Consider the following 27724-nt stretch of genomic DNA (forward strand, 5'->3'; position numbering starts at 1 on the left):
GACCTCGGGCACATGTTCTCAGGATCTCCTGGGGCTGTGTCATGGGCCATGTCACTCATATATGGCTCAGAATATATCTCTTCAAGTATATTTCAGAATTTGACTCTTTTTGTCAACACAGGAAAGCTGATCCTTGTCAGTATGTAGAAGGATGTTTAGGGGAGTAGATGATTTAGTGAGTCATACTTAGGCACTCTAAGGCTTGTAAACTTATAAATGTCCATGTTTGTTCTAATGATATTCACATAATTTTTTGAAATCTTCATTTTCAGGTGAATACCAGTGGGTACAGTGAGTCCTGTCTTTATCATCCTCTGGATGCTTGCCCAAAATTCATTCTGGCAACAATTTCTGGAGATTTTACCTGTCCCTATTTTTAGAATATACCTAGACCTTGTTCTCCGTTTCCGCTGCCTTTTAAAAGATCACTACTTGCCTCCTCAATGTTATTTAAAAAATCTCCTAACTGGTCTTATAACTTCCAGCTTGTCTAGTCTCCAATTCACTTTCCGTACCTTAGCCAAGATGATTCGCCACATCCTCACTTCATTGATTTATCCATTCAGTAAACATTTTCTTGTTGAGGGCTCAGTGGTTGGTGTGTAATTTTACATAATTGTGTACTCTAAGAAATTTGAATGGGTTTGCTATACAAGTTACATACCCTTTCACTTGCGAACTGATAGTCACTTTCATAAAATCTAATAAGGTCTAAGAAGACTATGCTGTGAGCTCTGAATTTTGGATTTGAGGCATTTTTGGTGGTTCAATAGAAAAGGTAGAAATGTTTGTATTTTTCCATAAATGTGAGTATGTGAAGTTTACATTTTTCTTCTCTAGTAATATAGATCTGCCCTACCAATGGAGGTATCTTTTGTGATGCTACCACTTAGAAGAAGTGGAAAAACAGAAAGTTACATACCATCTTCTCCAACTTCTTTATTCTTCAAAAGGAAGGTAGTGAATGCTTAAAAAAAAAGTGAGGTCATTGTTGGGAGGGAGGTGCGAACTTGTGCATATTATGTATAGAGAAAAACAAAAAGATAAAGACAAAAGATAAGTTCAAGGAGTTGTGTGGGGAGGAATGGGGATAATGGGAGGAGGAATAAGGAATGCCAAAAAAAAGAGAAAAGACAAAAAGTTCTGATTTCAAAGCAGAAAAGTAGTCCCTGATGGGAAACATAAAGAATACAGAGTAAATGTTTTATATGCATCTCAACATGCTTAAAATTAGTCTCTGGTAATAGAAGTAACATCATTTTGCAACCAAAGATGGATATATCTCCTTTGAAAGACTTTCTGTTTTAATAAGGAAACATAGTATGCGAATAGGGTTTTATTCATTAAGCATTGTATGAAATCTTAAACTTCTGATCACTGGAAGAAAGTTAACATCAGTATTTTGTAGAGAGGAAGTAATTTTCTGATCGTGTGCCACACGGAAAAGCATTATTGCCCTGTTGCATTTTTTCTTGACTTTTTTTTTTCCTTTTCACATTTTGTTTGGTCTGGAGCCAAAAGAAGAAATAGATAGAGTCTGAGTGCCAGAACTTGGAAGGATAATTAGGGCCTTTCCTCTAACTGGTTGGCTGTAAGCAGGCAGTGGGAGCTCTTTCTCTCTGAAGTAGCAATCTGTAAGAGAAGAAAGACCAAGTGTTTTTTGTTTTGTTTGCTTTTGTTTTTATGCCAATGTCGCTCTAGCTCTAGCAGTATTTACTCCCCCAAAGGGCTCTTGTCTAGACATGGTGATCCCCATGATGACATTACGAACTATCCTACACAAACCTGAAAGAAAGCCACAGGTAGATAAAGACTATGTGTGAATAGAATTCAAGTTGAGTAAGAATGGTATGTTGTGAAAATATATATTTACATTTTTTTCAACAAATAGACGAAGCATTAAGTATCAATAACATATGTCAGACTATGTTCTAGGTGATCAGAATATATCAGTGAACCGAGTCACCTGCCTTAATGGAGATTACAGTCTGGTAGAATTATACCTTCTTGTTTGTGTTTTTTTTCCCTTAAATCTTGCTTTATTAAAGTATGTTTTCAAATATAAATTATTACAAGTTACATTGGATTACAATAATTAATTGCAGTATCTTGGGAAAAAGTAATTTATTGGGAGAACAGTCATTTTTTCCACTTAATAAAGAATGGAAGGCCGGGCGCGGTGGCTCAAGCCTGTAATCCCAGCACTTTGGGAGGCCGAGGCGGGCGGATCACAAGGTCAGGAGATCGAGACCACAGTGAAACCCCGTCTCTACTAAAAATACAAAAAATTAGCCGGGCGCGGTGGCGGGCGCCTGTAGTCCTAGCTACTCAGGAGGCTGAGGCAGGAGAATGGCGTGAACCCAGGAGGCGGAGCTTGCAGTGAGCCGAGATCGCGCCACTGCACTCCAGCCTGGGCAACAGCTTGAGACTCCGTCTCAAAAAAAAAAAAAAAAAAAAAAAAAAAAAAAAGAATGGAAGAGCCGTCTGTATCCCAAATCCCTAATTAAACCCCACCTCTAGGCCACCTATGAATTTACTGGAAGTATATTTTAATTACAGACAAAATATCAAGCATAAAATTTGTTTATGTTCTGCTTAGGAACCTGAAAATAAGAGATGAGAATGAACACCACAGTCACAGAGTCTTTGGAAATGTTTTATATTTATAAAGAAAAAGTTTTCTGTAATACCTTACATTTTGTTAAACTTCTCTCATGATCCACACACACATAAATAGCCCATTGAAATCTTCTCATTTATTGTTTACTTTTACCTCAAAAGTGAATATAAAAAGGAAGAAATTGTTATTTTTTTTTTTGAGACTTTAGAAATGTTGTATAAAAAGGGGGATAAAACGGTTAATTCTCTGTCCAGTCAATAGCTATGGTAACTATTTAGTATGATGAAGATGCCATAAGATATGAAATTAATGAACAATTGTCCTAATTTTCAGTAAACATTATTATTTTAAGTCTTCTATTGCTCAAGTCGCCTATTGTTTAAATTTTTATCTTCCTTTCCTTTTGAATGCTAGAGTTAATGACTGAAGTGTTCACATCAGAATTTTCCCCTTTTATGTAGCCCTCTCAAACCCCACAGTTCACATCCACTTGAAACATACATAATTATAAAAGATGAGAGACCAATTATTATCTTCTCTCCTCCCCTGTATCCTCACAGGTGCCTGGCTACTTCAAGAGTTGAGCTAATCACAGGGAAGATTCAGTCTCAGTTCAGCTGCCTCATTTGATCAACTCAAGACTGAGTCCAACAAAAGTGGTCTGTTTACTGAAACTCATTTTCATTTTTTCTCATTAGTCTATACATGATTGACACTGGAAAAGGACAAAAGAATAAAACGAATAATGACAATTAAAAATCATTTTCTCTGGCCCTTGATTTTTGCCTTCTTTTTTTTTAAATGTAGTTACGTGCTCATTTTTTTTTTTCCTTTTTTATTCTCTGCTTTTCTTTTCTCTTGATTTTCCCACTTATGAAGGGGGATTTAGGAAATCCATGGTCTGAGTGCTGAGATGTTCTTATAGACCTTCAAGTTTTCAGCAGTACTCTGAATCAGAATAATATACTCCAACAAGGAGCCTGACAATTGGCACCACCTTCCCAGAAATCCAGGAGTGCCTTTGCCTGAGGAAAAGCAGAAGGGAGTAAAGTCATGAAACATTGTGTGTGTGTTTGGATAAAATTATGTATTTTTGTTCACATATAATAATTATGTATTTCTGCTAATTTTTCCTTTTAAAGGCTGCTATTAAGTTATTTAAAATCTACTGCCTAATAAAACTGCAATTCACCTTTGTAATTCACTCGTTTGTTCCCTGTCACAGAGAAGATAGAAATTGAGCAAGTTTTCTGCTCTCCTTCAATACCAACCTCCGAATAAAGTGACGGTGGAGAGAAAACAAGGATCTTGTTTCAAAAATCCTTTAATTCCATGTAATTGAAAACATGAGTCCAACTGACATTTTTAAGAAAGGTAAGGAGGGAGTGTATTACATAACTAAAAGTCCTGAAGTAGTGGTCACGTAAAGATTATTACATGAATTAACAATGTCACTCAAATAACCATTTTTTCCCTTATGTCTTTCTTTCCTGGTGCCATAAGATGGCCTCCCACAGCTAGTGGAAATTATTTGCTCCTAATTCACATTTAGCAGGAAGTAACAGTATGTCTTGTAGCAGCTCTCTGGAGGATCAGATAAACTTTTTTTTTTCCCCATAAGCCCCTATCTGAGTGTTTGATTGGCGCAATTGGTCACATTCTCTGAACCAATCATGCGGTTAGGAGGATGGGACCTGAGTGTTGACTGGCTGAACCAGTCAAGACCCACACACCTGGAGGTGGGGTGAAGTCAGTACATAGGCTATATGGGTGCCATGCTGATGGCTGAATTATGAAAAACTCAAGGAAAAGGGTGAATGCATGTTGGGAGGTTGAAAACAGTATATAGTCACCTCAGAGATAAACATCGGAAGAGTTAGGCAATTCTTAAAATGTCATTCTCAGCCTTCGAATGACATCCAGAACCTTAGCCTAGTGTAGATCAAAAATTTGTCACTCACATTATTGATAATCATGGAGTAACCATTAATTCAATAGCATTTAAAAATTCCTGTTCAATGAATTTTACTTATGTAAAGTGAATTTTTACATTAGGTGAATTTTACATATGCATGGTGAATTGGACTGGTTTTTGTATTTCAAAAAGAAATTTAGGCACAAGGGCTGTATGAGAGTTACATTTTACCAAGTTTTCCACCAGTTATTTAATAATGACTAGTCACACCACATGCCCTGCAGTGACACCAGTCTGTGGGTGTGAACTGGCCAGAAGGAAGGAGGGGATAGTAGGCCTGGCAGGGCCTATTGCACAAATCATAGTCTAGGGATTTATTAACAGGGCCCTGCAGTAGTGCTGACTTTAGCACAACACAGGGTTTGCTTTGCACATTATAGAGAAAGCTCTACCTGTTGGAGATATCTAAAGAACTTCACTTAAGCAATGATTTTCTTATTGTATAGACTGTGAGTTTTATTCTACAAATGTGAAAGGATAAGAAGTATAACATTCCTCTGTTTTTAAAAGTCAAACTAAATGTAATTCATTTATTTGGTAATGATCGAGAATGTAATTTTAGACATTATCAAAAGATTTTTCCTCCTTATTTTTCTTCTGCTCCTCTTGATAGTCCTTCTACCTTTAATTAAACCTCCTTTCCACAACCACAGTGGCTTCACATTCATCAGTCTTCTAGCCTTTATATCCCAGTAAGTTTTTATTGTATTTTGAAACAAAGACTTTCAGCACAATAAGGGATCATAAGGACCAGGCTGTTTCGTTTAGAAAAGGGAAAATGCAATGAGAATCAAAGACAAATTAATAATTCATTATATTGCTGCATATTACCATAGGATATATTCTGCAAACAGTTATCTAGCGTTTCCTGCATTATATATTATAATTCACCTCCCCCACAACAACAAAAACACACACACTAGAATAGGTTGCCAAAGGAAAGTGCAAAATCATTCCCTGGAGGTCTTCATGATAAATCTGAAAACTTCTTACCCTAATGAGTTTAGGAGATACTTTTTAGGTTTTCAAATTCTTCCTACATGGAAGCTTCTTCCCCTCCCTTTTCTCTCTTCACCTAATTCAATCCTGTTTACCGTAATGACCTCGGGTACTCTTTCTGTTCAAATTATCCCAGCATATCCTGGGCTTTTCCTTTAGAATACACAGAATTGGCAAATATAAGTTGTATGTCATTAATTGGTTAATGTCTATCCTCTCTGTTAGATAGTCACACTCATTTGGCCAATGGTCATGCCCTATCTCCAGGTTCCAACACAGTGCCTGTTATATAATGTGTTCCATAAATGCTACCAAACAAATGAACATCTCACTTGGTAGACAGAAAATGGAAAGGAAGAAGAAAAAGCATATAGTCTTTTGTAGTGCCTAGCATTGTGCTAGGCGTTACTTATTATTTTATTCTCATGGCAACCTACAGTGATAGCTGATATTATCTTCTTTTGCAGATGAGGACACTGAAGCTTTAGAGATTGTTTAACTTACCTGAAATCAGTCAGTAGGTACAAGAATATCTGCCTTCAACTAGCAGTGTGTTTTTCCATGATTCTATTTTCAAGATGATTTGCATCTTCTTTCAACAGGTTCTGGAATATTGAAGGTGGGGAATGTGAAATATTGTTTTCCTCTTAGAAGGAAATGACAGAAAAGATATTATCCTGAAAAAAAAAATAAGGGAAAAGACATTTAAACTAGCTGTGGAAATTTAAAGAAAGGTGCAGAGAGTAATTTTACTGGGATGGCTTTTCTCTTAATGTGCCCTAAAGAAAGTACAGTACCACGTATTGAGTGAGGTTCACTCCCAGCAGCAGGGTGGGTCTGCATGAGCCAGCCATGTTTCCACCATGCACTTGGCATTCACTGGCCCCTGCAGCACTCCTCCAATGGAGTTTGCAAAGTTCTCCCTAATTTGGACCTGCTTCAACCTTTCAGTCAAACAAAAGGATCACTTTTAGTGGGTGCCCTTGTCAGCTGTTTCTCTAGAACCGGGCCTTTTATAACACCCAGAAAAAGCACTCAGTAATTGTGCAACCACCCCTGTTTCATTTATATAACTGAGATTGATGAGAAGGGAAGGAAAGTGTTTACAGTGCAGGAAGATAGGAATTTTGGGATTAAGTAGGAAGCAAACTGAAATGAGCTGTCTGGGGTAATTATGAAACACATACTTCATATGTTTTCATTAGATATTACTACCATACTACATAAGGCAAAGGAGTTTGATTAAACTACAGTTCAGTATATAAATGTATGCATAAATTACAGGGAAAGTGGTTAATTCATTACATTTCAAAAACTCTTCAGGGACATTAAGTGAGTAGAAATTTAGTCACTAGGTACATAGCGTAAGAAGAAAACTGTAATTAGGTGAAGGATATGAAGACACAAAACAGACAACAAGTGTGCCACCAAAACATGGCCAGTAAAACTTGATGCTCATGGATTGAAAACATAAAAGCCAAGGTAACAATACATTGCAAAATCTAAGAAGCTATAACAACTTCATAACTATTATTGGAATCTATCATAATATCATTAAAATAATCTTCGCGTGAACTATATGAGTCTACCAATTGCCCTTTGTTATGTATATGATTTGTCCTTTTCTTTAAACTTATTTTAGGTTTGGGGATACAAGCGAAGGTTTGTTATACAGGTCAAATCCTGTCATGGGAGTTTGTTGTATGGATAATTTTATCATCCAGGTTAAGCCTAGTACCCAATAGTTATTATTCTTAGTATTTTTTTTTTTTTTTTTTGAGATGGAGCCTCACTCTGTTGCCAGTCTGGAGTGTAGTGGTGTGATCTCAGCTCACTGCAACCTCCACCTCTCAGGTTCAAGCAATTCTCGTGCCTCAGCCTCCTGAGTAGCTGGGATTACAGGTATGCGTCCAGTTAAGTTTTGTATTTTTAGTAGAGATGGGGTTTCACCATGTTGGCCAGGCTGGTCTCGATCTCCTGACCTCATGATCCACCTGCCTCAGCCTCTCAAAGTGCTGAGATTACAGGCGTGAGCCACCACACCCACCCCCAATAGTTATTTTTTCTGCTGCTCTCCTTCTTGCCACCCTCCACCCTCAAGAAGACCTCAGCGTCGGTTGTTTCCTTCTTTGTGTTCATGAGTTCTCATCATTTAGCTCCCACTTATAAGTGAGAACATGTGATATTTGGTTTTCTGTTTCTGCGTTAGTTTGTTAAGGATAAGACTCTAGCTTCATCCACACTCCTGCAAAAGATATGATCTCATTGTTTTTTATGGCTGCATAATATTCCATGGTGTGTATGTACCACATTTTGTTTATCCAGTGTGTCACTAATGGGCATTTAGGTCGATTCCATGTCTTTGCCCTTGTGAACAGTGTTGCAATGAACATTCACATGCATGTGTCTTTATGGTAGAATGACATATATATTCATCTGGGTATATATCCAGTAATGGGATTGCTGGGTTGACTGGTAGTTCTGCTTCTAGCTCTTTGAGGAATTGCCATACTGCTTTCCATAATGGTTGAACTAATTTACACTCCTGCCAACAGTGTATAAATGTTCTCTTTTCTCCTCAACCTCACTAGCATCTGTTATTTTTTGTCTTTTTAATAATAGCCATTCTGACTGGTGTGAGGTGGTATCTCATCGTGGTTCTGATTTGCATTTCTCTAATGATCAGTGATATTGAGTCTTTTTTTATATGCTTGTTGGCCACACTTATGTCTTCTTTTGAAAACTGTCTGTTCATGTCCTTTGTCCACTTTTTAATGGTGTTGTTTTTCTCCTATAAATTTGTTTAATTTCCTTATAGATGCTGGATATTAGACCTTTGTCAGATGCATAGTTTGAAAATATTTTCTCTCAATTCTGTAGGTTGTCTGTTTACTCTGTTAATAGTTTATTTTACTGTGCAGAAGCTAATTTGATGAGATCCCATTTGTAAAATTTTGCTTTTGTTGCTATTGCTTTTGGTGTCTTTGCCATGAAATCTTTTTCCGTTCCTATGTTCAGGATGTTATTGCTTAGGCTGTTTTACAGGGTTTTATAGTTTCGGGTTTTACATGTAAGTCTTTAATCCATCTTGAGTTGATTTTTGTATTAATATATGGTGTAAGGAGGGGGTCCAGCTTCAGTCTTCCCCATATGGCTAGTCAGTTATCCCAGCACCATTTATTGAATAGGGAGTCTTTTCTCCATTGCTTGCTTTTGTTAGGTTTGTTAAAGATCAGATGGTCATTGCAGGCATCATGTTATCTGACTTCAAACTATACTATAGGGCTACAGTAACCAAAACTTCATGGTACTGGTACAAAAACAGGAATATAGACCAATGGAACAGAATAGAGACCTCATAAATAAGGCTGATCTATACCTTTTTAAGTGCTCAGCTCAAAAGAAATAATTTTTTATAACATTATCTCAGGACATCTTTGAGGAAGCCTCAATAAGTGATCTGTTTTTCCTCTGATAGCTAAGTGTTAGTCATAGTTTCTTCTTCCTGAACTGCTCACATGCTTGGCCCTGCAGAGGCCCTGCCTTAGTCTTGTGTTATAAGAGAGTTGAAGAAGAACATGGGTTTCCTCCAGCCCCAGCCACATGCATCCTGTCTCCTCCTCAAGCACTAATTAATAAATATTTTTCTTAGTCAACCACTGTATCGAATTGAACTCATTTATTCTTTTCACTCAACAAATATTTCTTCTGCAAATGTTGGAGGGCCTACTAAGTGAAAGGCAGAATGTATTACTTTCTGAGAGCTGACGTAATAGAGGATCACAGATTTGGCAGTCAAAAACAAAGAAATGTTTGGTTCTTACAGCTCTGGGGACCAGAAGTCTAAAATCAAGGTGTTGGCAGGTTGATTATTTCTGGAGGCTCTGAGGGAGAAAGCTCCTCATGCTTCTTTCTGAGCTTCTGGTATTTCTTGGCAATCCCTGGAGCTCCTTGGCTTGTAGATCAATCACTACAATCTCTGCCTTCATCTTTACAATGCTTTCTTCTCTATGTCCTTGTGTCTTTTCTTTTTCTCTGCCTTACAAGGAGGCTGTCATTAGATTCAGGGCCCACCTTAATCTAATATGATCAAATATTGAGCCTTATCTTAATCATATCTGTAATGACCCTTATTCCAAATAAGGTCACATTTTGAGGTTCTGGGTGGATATGAATTCTGGGGAAATGCTACTATACCCACTATGCACATTAAATTGGATTTGACTTGAAAAATTACTAGAGCTTTGGAGATCACATATTTGGGACTTACTCAGTGTGGCACAGATGTCTGACAAGTTAGGTATCCTGTGAAGAAAGTTCAGATTGAAGCTCAGAACCCAAGGTTTGGCCAAATCCTCTGATCTGGTAGGATCAGAGCAAGGTCTTTAAACTGTGTCTGGGAGAATTCTAGGTCTTGAAAGGGCCATGAAAGGAAAGGGGAAGGAGGGTTAGGGAGCATCCAGGTAAATGACACTTTGATGAGAGCTGCTGGGCTTTTCTCTGTTTTGTATGTTGTGACTCTGTGTAAGAATTGATTTGTAAAGAGTGTCCACTTCAGAAATGATAGAAAATTAGTGGCCAAGAACACCTCTTGCCCTAAACACTTATACTTATTTCAGAAGTATGTTTTCAAGTAGGATAACACATTACAGCTTTCAAAGTTTGCTGTGGAATTAACCCCATCATCTCCAAAGGACCTCAAGGCTCATGGGGCTGGTGAGTTTCAAAAGAAGGGAGGACATGAATAGTATTTAAATAGGTTGTAGGCCCAGATGCGGTGGCTCATGCCTGTAATCCCAGCACTTTGGGAGGCTGAGACGGGCAGATCACGAGGTCAAGAGATCAAGACCAATTGCTGTTCCAAGATGGACGAATAGGAACAGCTCTGGTCTGCAGCTTCCAGTGTGATTGACACAGAAGATGGGTGAATTCTGCATTTCCAACTGAGGTACCTGGTTCATCTCATTGAGAGTGGTTGGACCGTGGGTGCAACCCACGGAGGGTGAGCTGAAGCAGGTCAGGGCGTTGCCTCACCCGGGAAGCACAAGGGGTCGGGGGATTTACCTTTCCTAGCCAAGGGAAGCTGTGACAGACTGTACCTGGAAAAATGGAACATTCCCACTCAAATGCTGTGCTTTTCCAATGGTCTTAGCAAATGGCACACTAGGAGATTATATCCCGTGCCTAGCTTGGTGGGTCCCACGCCCACAGAGCCTTGCTCACTGCTAGTGCAGCAGTCTGAGATTGACTTGCGAGGCAGCAATCTGGCAGGGGGAGGTGCATCCACCATTGCTGAGGCTTGAGTAGGTAAATAAAGCAGCCTGGGAAGCTCGAACTGGGCGCAACCCACAGCAGCGCTGCAAGGCTTGCTGCTTCTATAGACTGCACCTCTGGGGGCAGGGCATAGCTGAACAAAAGGCAGCAGAAACTTCTGTAGACTTAAATGTCCCTGTCTGACAGCTCTGAAGAGAGCAGTGGTTCTCCCAGCATGGTGTTTGAGTTCTGAGAATGGACAGACTGCCCCCTAGGTGGGTCCCTGACCCCTGTGTAGCCTAACTGGGAGACTCCTCCCAGTAGGGGCTGACTGACACCTCATACAGGTGGGTGCCCCTCTGGGACAAAGCTTCCAGAGGAAGGATCAGGTAGCAATATTTACTGTTCTGTAATATTTGCTGTTCTGCAGCCTCCACCGATGATACCCAGGCAAACAGGTTGTGGAGTGGACCTCCAGCAAACTCCAACAGACCTGCAGCTGAGGGACCTGACTGTTAGATGGAAAACTAACAAATAGAAAGGAATAGCATCAACATCAACAAAAAGGACATTCACACGAAAACCCCATCTGTAGGTCACCAACATCAAAGACCAAAGGTAGATAAAACCACAAAGATGGGGAGAAATCACAGCAGAAAAGCTGAAAATTCTAAAAACCAGAGCACCTCTTCTCCTCCAAAGGATCGCAGCTCCTCCCCAGCAATGGAATAAAGCTGGATGGAGAATGAATTTGATGAGCTGACAGAAGTAGGCTTTAGAAGGTCAGTAATAACAAACTTCTCCAAGGTAAAGGAGGATGTTCAAAACCATTGCAAGGAAGCTAAAAACCTTGAAAAAAGATTAGACAAATGGCTAACTAGAATAAACAGTGTAGAGAAGACCTTAAGTGACCTGATGGAGCTGAAAACCATTGCATAAGAACTACGTGATGCATGCACAAGCTTCAATAGCTGATTCGATCAAGTGGAAGAAAGGGTATCAGTGATTGAAGATCAAATTAATGAAATAATAACTTACAAGGGATGTGAAGGACCTCTTCAAGGAGAACGACAAACCACTGCTCAACGAAATAAAATAGGACACAAACAAATGGAAAAACATTCCATGCTCATGGATAGGAAGAATCAATATCATGAAAATGGCCATACTGCCCAAGGTAATTTATAGATTTGATGCTATCCCCATCAAGCTACCAATGACTTTCTTCACAGAATTGGAAAAAACTACTTTAAAGTTCATATGGAATCAAAAAAGAGCCCACATTACCAAGACAATCTTAAGCAAAAAGAACAAAGCTGGAGGCATCACGCTACCTGACTTCAAACTATACTACAAGGCTACAGTAACCAAAACAGCATCATACTGGTACCAAAACAGATATATAGATCAATGGAACAAAACAGAGGCCTCAGAAACAACACGACACATCTACAACCATCTGATCTTTGACAAACCTGACAAAAACAAGAAATTGGGAAAGAATTCCCTATTTAATAAATGGTGCTGGGAAAACTGGCTAGCCATATGTAGAAAGCTGAAACTGGATCCCTTCCTTACACCTTATACAAAAGTTAATTCAAGATGGATTAAAGACTTAAATGTTAGACCTGAAACCATAAAAACCCTAAAGAAAACCTAGGCAATACCATTCAGGACATAGGCATGGGCAAGGACTTCATAACTAAAACACCAAAAGCAATGGCAACAAAAGCCAAAATAGACAAATGGGATGTAAGTAAACTAAAGAGCTTCTGCACAGCAAAATAAACTACCATCAGAATGAACAGGCAACCTACAGAAAGGGAGAACATTTTTGCAATCTAGCCATCTGATAAAGGGTTAATATCCAGACTCTACAAAGAACTTAAACAAATTTACAAGAAAAAATGAAACAACCCTATCAAAAAGTGGGCGAAGGATATGAACAGACACTTCTCAAAAGAAGACATTTATGCAGCCAACAGGCACATGAAAAAATGCTCATCATCACTGGTCATCAGAGAAATGCAAATCAAAACCACAATAAGATACCATTTCACACCAGTTAGAATGGCGAGCATTAAAATGTCAGGAAACAACAGATGTTGGAGAGGATGTGGAGAAATAGGAATGCTTTTACACTGTTGGTGGGAGTATAAATTAGTTCCTTAGTTTAACCATTGTGGAAGACAGTGTGGCGATTCCTTAAGGATCCAGAACGAGAAATGCCATTTGACCCAGCCATCCCATTACTGAGTATATACCCAAAGGATTATGAATAATGCTACTATAAAGACACATGCAAATGCGCACAATAGCAAAGACTTGGAACCAACCCAAATGTCCATCAATGATAGACTGGATTAAGAAAATGTGGCACATACACACCATGGAATACTATGCAGCCATAAAAAAGGATGAGATCATATCCTTTGCGGGGACATGGATGAAGCTGGAAACCATGATTCTGAGCAAACTATCACAAGGACAGAAAACCAAACTGCATGTTCTCACTCATAGATGGGAATTGAACAATGAGAACACTGGGACACAGGGAGGGGAACATCACACACCGGGGCCTGTTGTGGGCTGGGGGGCTGGGGAATGGACAGCATTAGAAGAAATACTCAATGTAAATGATGAATTAATGGGTGCAGCAAACCAACATGGCACATGTATACCTTTGTAACAAACCTGCACATTGTGCACATGTATCCTAAAACTTAAAGTATAATAATAATAAAAAAAAATTAAAAAAAAAAAAAAAAAAAGAGAGCGCTCAAGACCATCCCGACCAACATGGTTAAAACCCGTCCCTACTAAAAAGTACAAAAATTAGCTGGGCATGGTGGTGCATGCCTGTAGTCCCAGCTACTCGGGAGGCTGAGGCAGGAGAATTGCTTGAACCCAGGAGGTGGAGGTTATAGTGAGCCGAGATCGCACCACTGTACTGCAGCCTGGGCAACAAAGTGAGACTCTGTCTCAAAAAAAAAAAAAAAAAAAAAAAAAAAAGGAACGGAGGAGAGGAGAGGGGAGGGAAGGGGAAAGCAGAGGAGAGTTGGCTGGAAAGGTCTAGAGACCTTAAGATGCTGCTCGGAAGGACGACCTCCTTTCATCACTGTTTTGAAACTGGCAGCTTCACTAGGACTGTTGCTAGGGGTCATCAATATATTCTGAGAATAGGACTGTTGCTAGGGGTCATCAATATATTCTGAGAACAGAGCAAAGCATTTTATAAAAGGGTCCTTTCTCTCGAATGCTTAAGGGGTGAATGTTCCCAGCTTAGAGTCAAGCTCATTCATTGCCATCACACTGGCAAATGACTAGTAAACATGAATAGTATTTAAATAGGTTTTAAGAAGTGGACTCAGGCTGAGGTACCATGGTGATTATTCAGGGAAATGGGGAAAGCTTCTTTAACTCAGATTTGGGCTTCTAAGCTCTTTAGCAACCCCAAAGCAGTGAGATTGTTAAAGTTATAGAGGCTTTCTGGACCCTCACATCTGTTTATGAATAACCTCAAACCCTAAGCTAAGCAAATCTATTTAACTCAATGTAATTATAAATATGAGCTTTTATTATTCAAATGACTTCTTCATATGCCGGGAAAACCACCTTGCAAAGCTTATTAAGAACCACAGAACAGAAATCTTTGTTCTCACGAATGACAGATGTCTTAAAGCAAAACAAAGCAAAATAATAACAAAATACCCAACATCCTCCAAATGGCAGCTTTTTATACTCGATGAAGAATAGATATTTGACCTCCAAACCAGTGACACATTTGGAAGGGAAAAAATGACTGTTTGGCCACTTGCTGCTCTGTTTTGATTAATAGGCTTCTCCTTCAGTTGGTTTGGGACCCACATAATTTAGTATTTCCGTTGAGATCGTGTGGAGTCAACTCTGACAGCCCCTCACCTTCCCTTCCTCTCCTGTCCACCTGCCTTACCAGCACCACCAAATAAAGAGTAATTGTAAATTCTACATTCTCTGATATTACTTTGATCTTAAGGGCATTCTTAGTAATGTTGGATTCTCATTCTGTAGTTTCCAGTTAGTTTTGTTGCCTTGATTTAAAGAGATGGGACTGGAAAAGGAGATTAAAGCACATGCCTCCATCAAAGTGTGTCTGTTCAGAATGAGTTTAACCACGAGCACTGGTGGCTTGCTCAGGAGGCTATGTGTCGGGGAGATCATAGAGAGATGAGGGTGTGTTTCCAAAGGTGGGCTGGTGGAGTCTTTGATTCCCTTCAAGGGGCAGTTAAGACAAGGTGGTGAAAGGCACACGGTCTGGGTGCAATTCAGTTTCATCACTTTTTAGTTGGTGACCTCAGACAAGGTCCTAGGCTCTCTGTCATAAACATCACATGAGTCAGCATGTGTAAAGCATATGGACCCGTACTTAGCACTTTGTGAATGTTGTCTATTAAGCCAGACAAGGATTCTGTCATCATCTTCACGATCAATCAATCAGTTGGCTCATTTCAGAAACTGGTATGACATAAGGAATAGAAAAGGGACAAAGGCCCAGCTGGAGAAAAGAGCTTGGTGTGAGGGGGTTAAAAAGGAAAGTAGAGCTAGAGCTAGAAAGAGGGGAGAAGAGTGGGAGGTTAGGTGAGGGAAGCAGGCAGCGACCAGACCAGAAGGGACCTCTCTCACTCTAGTAAGGAAATTGAATTCTAGCCAAATGTACTGAGAATTCATAGAAGCGACACAATCTGATGTATGCTTATGAAAGATCGCTTGTTTGCGTGTGGACCATGAGTTGTAGAGAGGCAGACGCAGAATCAGGAAGACCATTCAGGACACTGGAACTGTGGAAAGGATATGGGGATTAGAACGGGAAAATTTGTGCTTGACAGGGAATGTGGTTTTAGGGGAAGCTTTAGGAGCCTTGCTTTTCTCATTAAGAAACATGGAAGACAATAATACTTACCTTGCAGGGTTGTTATAAGAGTGAAATGAGATCATGTATATGGAAATGTACCTAGAAATGTTTGGTGAAGTGTAATGATAAACAAACACTAGTTCTTAACATTACTACTACTAGTACCTACATCTGTTTTTCAACATGTGGTTCTCATATCATCTGTGTTAGAATCATCTGAAGCATAAGCACAGAGGTTTTAGTTCAGACTTCCAAATTTCCACCTACCTTTTCTAGTCACCAATACCATTCCAAATGAGGGATTGCAGTGTAGTGGTGAAGAGTGGGGCAGGACTACCTGTTTCTAATTCTGGTTCTGCCTCCTTAACTTTCCTTACCTCTCTGTGTCCCAGTAGCCTCATCTGTAAAATGGGAATGATAATTAGAACATGTATTTTCTGGGGGTTTTGAAAAGGAAATGGATTAGTACATTTAAAAGGCTTAGAATAGAGATCAACTCATGGTAAGCACTAAATGAATGTTAATCATTGTTAACAGGACAAGTCTGATTGGGTGCAGATGTTAACATTGGACGCAAACATTCAAGACTGACCTCTTAACATGCAAAGACGCAGTCCTTGTTTGTGAAGTGCCTACAGTCTTGCAGAGGTGATATATAAATAGGTCAGTACATTGCAGGGTAATAATTGGCACAATAAACATTAAAAGAAATAACCATACATAATAGAACATTCATACTGATGACTTTGGGTTTTAAGTTGTATTACATGCCAATCTCTTTTTATTCAGGCTTAGTTTAATATTCATCTGTCTTTAGACTCGTTAAACCTGGCTAACTTGTCTGGCAGTTAAAATCCCATTTAAATATTTGGTTCTGAGAAATGAGCCTTGGAGAAGAAAAAGGATTGCTTTACTCCCTTTATTTTTCTCATATACTTCCTTCTAGTTTGTGTTCCAGTAAACATTTATATTTATAGCTGACTGAATAAGCTTGCTTCAGCTTTAAAGAATTCAATGCAGTCTGGCTTTAGATGTGAAAACATTAGCTAAGCTAAAAGTATGAGGAGCAAGCAGAGTGTAAGTTGGAGGCTTGGAGAAATGATCTCTAAGAGTTTTGCTCTGGGTGTGGACTTTTTAATTTAGTGTTGAGTTGTTTTTAATATGTTTCACGCAATAATTTATTAAATGCCTATTGTGATAGAAGACAGATTTACTTCTTTAGAAATTTTGCATGAATTTCAGGAGCCTTAATATATCCAAAAATGCAATATATAATCAGGTGGGTTATGATGAGGCATGGATTATGTGTGCCGTAAGCATTTAGAGAGGGAAAAGAGTCAGAAGAACTGCAACAGAGACAATGGTTCTTGAGCTGGAACTAGGAGGAAGTTTAAGAAAGAATACATAAAATAGGCTGGGTGCGGTGGCTCATGCCTGCAATCCCAGCACTTTGGGAGGCCGAGGCGGGTGGATCATCTGAGGTCAGGAGTTTGAGACCAGCCTGGTTGACATGGTGAAACCCTGTCTCTACTAAAAATACAAAAGAATTAGCCAGGAGTGGTGGTGGGTGCCTGTAATCCCAGCTACTCGGGAGGCTGAGGCAGGAGAATTGCTTGGACCCGGGAGGTGGAGGTTGCAGTGAGCCAAGATTGCACCATTGCACTCCAGCCTGGGTGACAAGAGCAAAACTCTGTCTCAAAAAAACCAAACAAAAACAAAAACAAACAAAAAAAGAATACATAAAATATTTTGATAAAGAGACATTCTAGTACTTAGTATAGGATATCTAAACAAAATAAATATTACTTTTTTGATAAGTCCTAACATATCATGAGATAACATTTTTGAAAATGTAATCCATCCCTACATTTCTGGAACTGATCTTTTCATCCTGGACAAAGCATTTTATACATTGATTAAGTTTTTAGATTTTATGGGAGCAATGTACATTGAAGTCAAGAGTATGGGCTCTAAGTACCATATTGCTTGAGGTTTGAAATATGGACGGAACTGGTTCTTTGTCATCTAGGGAAAGTTAAATAAACCTCCCTAAGTCTTATTTTTTAAAAATGATAATAACAATAATATTTACCTCATAGACTTTTTAATGAAAGTTAAATGGAGTTAATGCATATAAGTAATTTAACACTAATAAATGATGATTCTTTTGAGGTATTATTTTCAATAAGTATAGAGTATCTAAAAAGATAAATATTACCTTTTAATATTAAAATTCTTGAGATATGCTTATCCTTAAAAAACAATTATAACAACTTGCAATTTATGATCCAAACTGTTTTCTTACAAATAAACAAAGTCCCTGTAGGCTATGATGAAAATTGAGAAAAGCTTCTCTCCAGTTGCCACCTACTGTTATTTCCAAGGATTCAGCATCTCAACTCCTTAGCACACAAACACAAACCATTTTGCTGGTGAGTAATCAATGGCATATTTAGACATAGGATTGGGTAGAAGTTATGATCAGATCAATTCAAATAGTATATTTATTTATTTATTCTTTTATTTATCTTGAGAATAAATCTCACTGTGTTGCCCAGGCTGCAGTGCAGTGGCACCATCTTGGCTCACTGCAACCTCCACCTCCCGGGTTCGAGTGATTCTCCTACCTCAGCCTCCTGAGTAGCTGGGACTACAGGCGCCCACCACCATGCCTGGCTAATTTTTGTATTTTTAGTAGAGACGGGGTTTTGCTGTGTTGGCCAGGTTGGTCTCGATCTTCTGACAGGTGATCGGTCCACTTCGGCCTCCCAAAGTGCTGGGATTACAGGCGTGAGCCACTGTGCCCGACCCAAATCATTTTTCTATTTAAGCACTGTACTCAAGAGAAGAAGATGATGGCCATATTTTTCTTAAATATTACCAAGGTAAAACTGAGTCTCAGGGAAGTTAAAGCCTTCCGAGATTTATACACTGACTATTCAGTCAAACCAGGAATATAGTGATAAAAGTTTCCCATTCCATAGCACCACATTTTCCTTCCAAATATGTCCATGGCTATCCAAGTCATGTCTGCCCTCTTACTACCAGTTGAATCCTTGCAGTCTGGTTTCCATCCAAATCTGCTACGAAAGGCTTAGGAGGTAACCAGTGCGCTTTGAATACAACCAAATTCTCTTTGGCCCCAAAGAGCATTTGATATAGTCATCCTTTTCTCCCTGAATACTTGCTAGTGTAGGCTTCCCTGACATGGCACAATTGGCCTATCATCTTTTTCCTAAAGATTAGCTGTTGACATAGCATCTTCAGTTTCTTTTTGCCATTTCAACATTCTGCCTGTACTATGCTTTAATCAATAATTTTCTTTATACACTGATTTTTATTAAAACTGAATTAGATCTACTTAATAAGTAGGAAAATGCCTTAATGGCAATACTATAGAAAAATAAGACCAATATCAATTGCCATAAACAGGAGATGATTATTAAGATACATAGGATTTTTGTTTGTTTGTTTTTAAGAGACAGTGTCTCACTCTGTTGCCCAAACTGGAATGCAGTGATGTAACCATGGCTCCCTGTAGCCTTGACCTCCTGGGCTCAGGCAGTCCTCCCATCTCAGCCTTCCAAGTAGCTGGGACTACAGGCACATGGCACCATGCCTGGCTAATTTTTAAATTTTTTATAGAGATGGGGTCTTGCTATGTTACCTAGTCTCATCTCAAACTCCTGGCCTCAAGTGATTCTCCTATTTCAGCCTCTCAAAGGGCTGAGATTACAGGCCCGAGCCATCATGGCTGGCCATGAATAGGATTTGAACAAAACAAATCCTTAATTTCTAGTTAGACAATCAATGTTTTCTGCTGAGAACATTGAACCTGAAGTCTGTACTCTTTCTGTTACAGAGGGAGTTTAACAAATTTTAAAGAGGCGTTTCAGAGCCTAACTGAAATTTTCCCCTTAATGTGATCCCTGGGATAGCTACAGTGTTTTCTTGATATAATTAAATGTACAAAATGAAATTCATGTGCCCTTTAAAATAATATTTTTTACCACTAGTCATCCTGGCTTCACTCTTCAGGAAACACAAACATACAAATGAAACCCAAGTCCCTCCGCCTGGCAACAGAGGTCCCCAAATACATCTCAATTCTTGTTTTTGTCACCATTGTTATTATTTCTCTACACACATCATTTCCTGTGGTGAAACTGTACTACTCCTCCTTTCTGTTGATATCTGAAACTTTCCATACCTTCCCCACACATTTTCCTCGTAATGGAATGTCACCTCAAATGTACAATTCTCTATGTATTGTCAAATGCTACTTGAAGCCTTTCTTGATTTCCTAACTTGAAGCAATTGCTATTTTTGAGGGGCGGGTGGTTTAAGAACTTACACTTCCCTTGGGCTACTTCATTATTGACCTCATCACCCAATGTCATAATTTTCTACATTTCTCTATGGTAGTGGAGTTCATGTTCCTTTAGTTATTCCTATTCATTTAGTTATTCTTAGTCCAGCTATGTGCTAGCCAAATATTTGTATTCCAGCTATGTGCTAGCACATAGTAGGCACTTGGAAAATATCCACAGACTTGCATGAATTTGATGATATTAAAGTTGGGTTGAGTTTGGGTGAAGGTGCCTTATCTGTACTTAGCTGTATGCAGTATGATAGAAAGGAAACTTAGGAAACTTGTCTGTGAATCAGGACATCTGAATTTTTACCTTGCTAAACTGAGAATTTAGCACGGTTAAAAAATTTTACCCTGCTAAACTGAACAATTAATTAATTTATCTGACTATTTGTGATGATACCAAATCTGTCCCTGTTTATATATGGGGTGTGGGGAGAGGTTCAGGTACTGTGTATTTAAAGGGGCTGGGGCAAATGCCACTGAGAGAGGAAGGAGGACTGGATGGAGTTCCAAAGATAACTCTGCCCAGGGGCAGTCATTGGTCATTATTTGCCCTGTGTACTCAAGCTCTTCCTGCCCATTAGTTTATTTTATTTATAAGAATAAAGGCATTGCACACCCTCCTTTAAGAGACAAAACACTGTACTCAACCTAGTTTATTTTCTCATGTTTAAACTTCTTGTTTGTCATCTGTAATAGGGAGATAATAATGGTATCTACCTTCCAGAGTTAACGTGATGATTAAACGAGATATCCTGTGAAAGATTTAATCGATGTTGAGTACATAGCAAGTGCTCAATAAAATATTAGTTAATTATTTCTACATATTAAACTGTATCTGAAAAACTTATTGAGCAACTCAGATTAAGCATAAAACATATAACCCTAATGTTACATACATTCTTTGTTTATTCATTTTAGAGACATGGTCTCGTCCTGTTACCCAGGCTGGAGTACAGTGGTGCAGTCACAGCTCTCTGCAACCCGTAATTTTTGAGCTCAAGAGATCTTCCCGCTCCAGCTTCCTGAGTAGCTGGGACTACCGACACATACCATCATGCTCAGCAATTTTTAAATTTTTTGTAGGGATGGGGTCTCACTACGTTGCTCAGGCTGGAATTCCAGGTGTGAGCCACCAAGCCCAGCCAACATACATTCTTATAACTAATGAAATGAAATTTGGTTAGTGAAATTTGAATTTGTTCCTGTGTATGTTAATCTCTGCTCCTCCTCTCTGTATCTACTAGACTATATCTCTTTCCAAGGCTTCTGATATCAGTGAACAAACAACCCATAAGCACTGTTCACCTGCAATCAAAACATTGCTTTTCTTCAGAGATGCTCAAGGAAAGCCCTAAGGAAAAGGAATCAGCAGGGGGAGTGGGGAGATGGGACAATGTGAGGAAGACATTGAGAGGCTTGATTTCCTCTGTACCCTAGGCACCTTGCTCTCACATGGTTATTTTACTTTCCGGATAATTTTAATCTCACCCATGACAATGTTTGTGTCTCTGTCAAGCTAACACTAAGTATTTAAGGCCTTTTTGGCCACTCGGTCTCACATATGTGTTGCTAAAATAAAAAGACATAAGGCTCCTCATTGTCTATATTTGAATTAGCCATGATTCTCTCTTATTATTATTATTATTATTTGCTTCTGTCTTTGGTCCCTTTTCTCTTCATTCACCCTCCACCCCACTCTGCACTTTGCTAACAACCATTTGGATTTATTATTAGTTTTCTGGCTGTTTGTTTGATGATCATTAGTTTGTGGTCTATGCTGAAATCTGATTCATGAGACTTCTTTCTTCATAACCTCTGATTTCATTCCATGATATCTCTGCCTCCACTTGTTATTGCTCTGAAATCTCCTGTCTTATTTACTCCAACGGCTTCAATAAAATCTATGGCTACTTCTTCTTTCATTCCCTCTAATCACTTTTAGGCAGTCATTATGCTTAAATATTTAGCCTCCCTTGATTTTCACTTGCACATAACAGTTTAGTTAAGACCGTGATGTCAAATACCCTTTATAGCTTTCTCATTCCTCTTTTTCCTTTGTCATGCTTCTTTGCTCCTGCATATAATTTTCTTAGAAATTTCCCTGGAGTGACTTTCTAAGATGTGCCTCTATTTTTTTTTTTTTTTCCTTAGGCTGTAGGCTTTCTATTTCACTGCTTAGTATTTTTTCATCTCCTTCTGCTTATATTTACTGTCACTTCTCTCATTTTCTTTCCTACTTTCACTCACTAATGAACACAGTTCTGATTCTTTATTCAATCTTCTAATTTAAGGAAGTGAATAAAATAGTGGACAAAGAGGTTTTCAAATGTAGCTACTCCAAAATTTCTCTTACATTATGTTAGATTGTAGAGAAAAAAGAAATGTTATTAATTAATATATGAAGGACCATCGTGGCAAGTCATCCACACAAACTAGAAGAAAGCAAAACATTATTTTTGTATGCAGGACTCTGGCCATGAGATGACTAAGAAACAAAGGTGAATGTCTAGATCTCTGAATTTGGGAAGGTAGTGTGGGAAAGAGCTTTGCTATTCAAATCATGGTCCATGGGCCAGCAGCATGGACATCACCTAGATGCTTGTTAGAAATGCAGAATCTTTGGTTCCACATCAGATCCACACAATTGGAATCTGCATTTTTAACAGATGTATTCACATTAAAATTTGAAAGCACTGGCATAGAGGAAAGAATCCTTAAAATTCAGATCAAGCTCAGCTCTAGCATTTCTTAGGCAGACTTTGAGTAAGTTACTTAACCTCTTTGAATTTCTGTTTGCTCACCCATGAAATGTGAGTAATAATACCTACTAACCTTTAAAATTGTTGTAGGGAACAGAAATAAAATATGTACAATTCCGTAGCAGTCAATAAATAGTAACAATTATACTTGTGGATTCCTTAAAAGAATAGAACAGGAAGGAGATTTCAGCTTCTCTAACTACATTTTAAATTTGTAGTCACTAAACGGGGAAAATATCTGGTTAAAAGTATGTACGCAAACCGGAAAAATTGATTAGATGTGAACTCTGGTAACACTGCAGGAGCTTCTCTTTAGTAACAATAATAATGACTGACTTGACTTGGGTTTGAGTCTCAATTCACTTACTAGTAATGAGAGATTGGGCGAGTCACAGAAACTTTTTGTCCTCAGTTTTCTCATCTATAAGACATGGGAAATAATATTTGATTGATAGATTTGCTTTGAGAATGAAAGTTATGTGATTACTTATATATTCCTCCTCCCATTGATCCATCTATCCATTCATTTGACATATAGTTACTGCTTGTTATGTTCTGGGCTCTGGGGAAAGCATGAAAGGTTTAAAAGTGAATGAGACATAGTTCTATCCAGGAGCTTATTCTTTTTAGAAAACTATGTGTCAGTTTTAGCTACTGGTGATTTTTAAACACATCATAAATGCCAGGCACCACATCAAACACATTACGTTATTCTACTTGTTTCTCAGGAACACTGAGGCTTAGAGAGGCTAAGTTACTTGCCCACGGGCATTCAGTTAGGAAGTGGCAGACACAAAATACAATACACCCTACTAGTTTAAGTTATAGAGCAAGCACTATGCAAAAGTAAACTATTATGATCAAGGCAGAAGGAAAGAACCAAAAACTAGGTGGTTTTATTGTAGACTCCCCCGCCACTAGATTCCCTGTTTGCATCTTTTGCTAAGAAATGAATTCCTTCCACTGTGTGCTGTTTTCTCTTGTACAGATGCCTCCCAGCTGGAGCTGGGACTGAGAAGTCACCTGCAGAATGTTGAGACTCACTCTCCTTCCATCCCCATAAGAAGAAAAAAAAAATCTTCTGTGGTTAAATTTCATGAGCCATTTAACTCTCCAGCAGCCATTTGGTCTTTGCTGTTTCTGTTTTGTGGATGAATTTATTTTATGTGTTATTTCCCCCTTAAATTTTAAGGATATGTATCTTCATGAAAAGAACAAAGGAAGAAAAACAACTTGTAAATTATCACAAGAAAAACCCCTGCTAAAAGCAATAAGTTTGCTGACAGATGGCAGAATCAGTTGAAAAGCGAGTACCATATTTACTAAGTCTAACCCATTTAGTAAGCCAAAAAAGTGTTATCTAATTCTATCCCCTGTGTATGCATGTGTTTTGGAATAAACAGATGCCTAATGAGGAATGTGTCTAGTGTAGTTTTGCAGGAACCTGGATAAACCCAGGTTCTGATTCAGGGTTTGATTTTGAAAAATATCCGTGTGCAAAGTTGAATCTGTTGTAAATAAAGTTGTCAGAGCAAAAACGGCATTAAAATGCGGTCAAAGCAACAATATTACTTAAAAAAAACACACCACAGATTATTATACCACATACATTTGCTTTTCAAAATCATTTTATTATTTATATAGTTTTAGAACAACTTAAAAGTACTTTTTTTTTTAAAGTACACATATCAGGAAACCAGGATGTGTGCCTGGCCAGTCTAACCAATTTGGATATTATCAAGCTTTTTACAAAAAGATGTGAAAATAGTTCATCAAAACATACATTTGCTTATAATGCGTGGAACATGGCTAAGATACAACCTCCCCACCTGCCCGTCCTGACCTCTTTTCCTTCAAAGCTCCAGTTTTCTAAAAGAAAGAAATGCTAATCCTACTACTGTCTTATTTTGAATACTGAATTTTGAGACTGTGTATTCAGATGAAGATGTATCATGATCGAGTCTAAGTCGCAAAGAATAAATAAAGTCTGGAATGCTGTATACTTAAAAGGAATTTAGAATAGACTCAGATTCTAAGTGAGCACATGTACCATGGTCTCTAGAAAGTGGACTTATTGGTTATTATTTAATGCCTCTGTGAGTTTCCTCAAGAATAATATTGAGACTGGTGATTTGCACAGGGTCAGCATAGGCCTAAGTATTACTCACTAGGTAGCCAACACATATGGTAGAAGGAGCCAAGGAATCAATCAATCTTCCTTCCTTCCTTCCTTCCTTCCTTCCTTCCTTCCTTCCTTCCTTCCTTCCTTCCTTCCTTCCTTCCTTCCCTCCTTCCTTCCTTCCATCCTCCCTCCCTCCCTTCCTTCCTTTCCTTTTCCTTCCTTCTTTCCTTTCTTTTCCTTTTCCTTCCTTCTTTCCTTTCTTTTCCTTTTCCTTCCTTCCTTCCCTTCTTTCCCATCCTTCCCTTCCCTTTCCTTTCCCTTCCCTTTCCTCCCTTTCTCCCTTTCCTCCCTCCCTCCCTCCCTCCCTCCCTTCCTTCCTTCCTTCCTTCCTTCCTTCCTTCCTTCCTTCCTTCCTTCCTTCCTTCCTTCCTTCCTTCCTTGCTTTTCCTTCCTTCCTTCCATTTCCTTCCTTTCTTCCTTTTAATTCCTTCTTTAAAATAAATCATTTCTTCAATCTGGAAATATGATTAATTAATCAATCAATATCTCACAAAGAAAACTTCAAAACAAGAAGTAGAGCTAGAGATAAAGAAAAACATGCCATAATGACAAAAGGGTTAATCCATTAAAAAATGCATCAGTCCTTAATATGTATGCATCTAATAAAAAATTTCAAAGTATATGAAGCAAAAATGCCAGAAATAGAAAGACAAACAGAAAAGAACACAATCAAAATTGAGCATTTTAATACTCTTTCTTCAGTAATTGATTGAACAGACAGACAGTGAGGGAGAAAAGATATAGACATGAACAACGATCAACTTAGCTTAATTGGCATTTATAGAATTCTACACCTAATAACAGCAGAATATACATTCTTTTCAATGCACATAGAGCATATGGCATCTCACTGTTTTTTTGTTCCTTTGTTTGTTTTAGACGAGGTCTGGCTACGGCGCCCAGGCTGGAGGTCAGTGGCTCAATGATAGCTCACTGTAGCCTCGAACTCCTGGGCTGAAGCAATCCTCCTGCTTCAGCTTCAAGAGTAGCTGGGACTACAAGTGTGACCCATCACACCTAGATACTTTTTAAAATTTGTTGTGGAGACAGGGTCTCATTATGTTGCCCAGACTAGTTTGGAACTCCTCGGCTCAAGCAATCCTCCTGCCTTGGCCTCCCAAACTCCTGGGATTATAGGCATGAGCCACGGTGCCCAGCTCCTCAAATGCTTATTGAGTTTTAATTTTCATTTTTGTAGCCAATGAGCATAAGCACACATTAATATGTTTAGTGGCTATTTTGCTACTGATATAGATGCTCTTGGTGCCCTGTTCAGATCTCCTTAATCAGGATAGTGTAACTTTATCTCAGCTGCTGATAATAGCTTATATTTGCCTCTTCTTAGAGGATTGCCATGGGCTGATGGGAGCCACATAAGCTTATATAAATCAACTTGCTTGGATCACCCAGAATATGATACAGCCCATAGCCAGTGACTGATTGATGTGAGGTGCAACAGCACCAATCTTGCTCAGCTGGGCAGAGCAAGCTCTGCGGTACAATTCATGTTGCAGAGTTCCTTACAGGATGAGGGTGAGGCTAGACTTTTTAAAAAAGATAGAATAAAAGCAAAGTGCTTGGCCTTTCCTTTTTCCCATGCCTGCCAGGGACGAGAGCTGTGTGGAAGAGGGCAGTAAGGTGAGAGGTGTCGCCAATTCTTCCATTTCCACACACCTAAGAAAAGTAGTGAAACAGACTTGAGCCTTCTACTCACTTTAGTCCTTGTTTCTTTAAGGAAGAAACTGCTGAGTGATGAGATAATCTGTTGTCTGCTTTTCATCAAAACAATGATGCACTGCATTAGAGCAAGGGTACCCAACCCCTGGGCCGCAGATGGGTACTGGTGTTTGGTTTGCTAGCAACCTGGCTGCACAGCAGGAGGTGAACTGCAGCCAAGCGAGCATTACCACCCGAGCTCCACTTCCTATCAGATCACCTGGAGCATTAGATTCTCATAGGAGCGTGAACCCTATTGTGAACTGTGCATGCAAGGAATTTAGGTTGTGCACTCCTTATGAGAGTCTAATGCTTGATGATCTAAGGTGTAAGTTTTATCCCAAAACCAGCCCCCCAGGGCCCCCCACCACTTCATCCCCCAACTTGGTCCTTGGAAAAATCGTCTTCCACAAAACTGGTCCCTGGTGCCAGAAACGTTGGGGACAGCTGCCTTAGAGGATCAGAACAATCTTGATTTCCTTCATTTGGAATCCACAAACCTTTTAACCATAGTTACCAACTGGTCTTGGTTACCTTCTTAAAGCGGGCAGAGCTAATCCTCTAAAACTAGTTAGTAACACACGTTTTCCAGGCGATAGCCAGTGCTTTCTCCTTTCTAAAATACAGAAAGTTCTAGCTCGTGTAAAGGTCCTAGAGGAATTTCTTGACTTTGGTATGGGTAAGTTAAACCACGATTCAAGTATGCAGCTTCTTCTTTTTTTTTTTTTTTTTTTTTTTTTTTGCTTTCCAGTAATTTGCTGAGCTGTGCTGTGTTGCTTGGCAAGCTACTTAACCTTTCTGAACCTGAATTTTAAAAACTCCAAAATATTTGACACATTTCTCCCAAGGCGCCAGTGGAATTAGCGAATGAGTCAGCAAATTTGTTTTATGATTCCTGGAAAAGTAAGCTCATAGTTTTTATAAGCACTGAGCAATGTAAAATAAATCTTA

The 27724-nt window shown here is 38.9% G+C and overlaps 1 long non-coding RNA gene across 1 annotated transcript; it reads right to left on the reverse strand.

Moving 5' to 3' along the window:
• Positions 1-964: 964 nt before the first annotated feature.
• Positions 965-13977, reverse strand: LOC126960860 (uncharacterized). Its single transcript, XR_007728124.1, has 3 exons — positions 13928-13977; positions 6099-6271; positions 965-1632 (listed from the first exon to the last, which is right to left on the reverse strand). It is a non-coding gene; the product is annotated as an uncharacterized LOC126960860 (long non-coding RNA).
• Between the last annotated feature and the right edge of the window lie 13747 nt (positions 13978-27724).

The sequence above is a fragment of the Macaca thibetana genome, chromosome 8, assembly GCF_024542745.1.
Source record: "Macaca thibetana thibetana isolate TM-01 chromosome 8, ASM2454274v1, whole genome shotgun sequence".
Lineage (NCBI taxonomy): Eukaryota > Metazoa > Chordata > Mammalia > Primates > Cercopithecidae > Macaca > Macaca thibetana.